Raw genomic sequence first — 1,329 nt, 5'->3', positions numbered from 1 at the left:
GTGCGTCTGTGCCGTGAGCTTCCATGGAGGCGGCGAGGGGCAAAGCCAAGGGGAAGGGGCGTGACACCCAGAAGCGGAGCGGCACCGGGACGGACGGGCTCTGTCCCGTACGCCGCCCCGGCACTGCGCTCCTCGCTCCAGAGACGCGCCGGGCTTGTCGGCGCGACCTCGTACTCGTCGCCGGCTCCCCTGGGGGCGCCCGGCTGCGGACGGCGGGTCACGCCCCCGGGAGCGTACGCACCGCGCGCAGCCGGGCTGGCAGAGCGGCGCCCGCGCTCCAGCTCGCGTCAGGGCCGCCGCCGCGCCGCCGCGGGCAGGGCTTTGTCCCCATAGGAGCCCCGAGGCCCCGCCCAGCCTCCCGCGCCCCCGCGGCTCCGCCTCGCCCTCCGTGCCGCTCGGGTACGCAGCTCGGCTGCCGCCTGGGCCCACAGCGGTCCTCCGCCCGCACTCAGCGCGGCGACGCCCGGGGTGGCGAGGGCCGCCGCCGCCGCCGCGGAAATGTGTACCCAGCGCGCCGCGGCCCGGGTAGCTGGGTCTCTGTGGCGCAATCGGTTAGCGCGTTCGGCTGTTAACCGAAAGGTTGGTGGTTCGAGCCCACCCAGGGACGGCAGCGCTTCTTTTCCCGACTCAATCTGCACGTGGGTTCATTTTAAAAATGCAACTCTGAGGTTTTTAACCGAGGAAGAGGACCAAGGCAGCCACGTTTCTACGACAGAAGACAGTGTTCCCCTGCTGTTTGGTGACTGAAGCGGCTGGGCCTAACAAATGCGGTGCTGCATCTGGACTGGGAACCTGTGATCTGGCAGTGGAATCCCCACCCTGACTCCGGGGGCGTGCACGTGGGCTTCTGGAGGCCTGCTCCACGGTGCTCCCAGACAGCGACCCAGTTGCCCAAGGGCAGGTGAAGGAGTAAATGCCATGAGTTTCCCAGGAAACTGACACCACCAAATAGCAGCTATTCAATATTGTCATAGCTACTCCCAAAAGAATGAGCAGGCCTAAGGTGAAACTGTGAAGGGAGTCATCAGAAGAGGGTGGAAGCATACCATCTTCAGAAACTATTCGGTGAAGCTCCGGCACAGCTTTTGCACGGTGGACCTGAATCTAGGAAAGACATTAGAACATTTACCTTAGATTGATGGAATTGCACCTGAAGTTTACCTCCAGAAGAAATTGAATGGGTTCCTATTAGAATAGTTTCAAAGGACATTTTTTTTCAACTCTAGTCTTATGGAGGACACACATATTTTTCAAGTAATTGAGTTACTTAAAACTTTCTATGAAGTTACAGAATCCCGTGGGATTTTTTTTTATTATTATAATAACAAT

At 59.7% G+C, this 1,329-nt stretch overlaps 1 non-coding gene across 1 annotated transcript; it reads left to right on the top strand.

Annotated features, from left to right (window-relative positions):
* Positions 1 to 533: 533 nt before the first annotated feature.
* On the top strand, positions 534 to 607 carry Trnan-guu (transfer RNA asparagine (anticodon GUU)). Its single transcript has one exon. It is a non-coding gene; the product is annotated as a tRNA-Asn (tRNA).
* Positions 608 to 1,329: the final 722 nt, after the last annotated feature.

This window comes from Sciurus carolinensis, chromosome 5, assembly GCF_902686445.1.
Source record: "Sciurus carolinensis chromosome 5, mSciCar1.2, whole genome shotgun sequence".
In the NCBI taxonomy this organism is placed as follows: domain Eukaryota; kingdom Metazoa; phylum Chordata; class Mammalia; order Rodentia; family Sciuridae; genus Sciurus; species Sciurus carolinensis.
The sequence above is the reverse complement of the archived record's forward strand: the minus strand, read 5'-3'. Positions and strand labels throughout refer to the sequence as shown.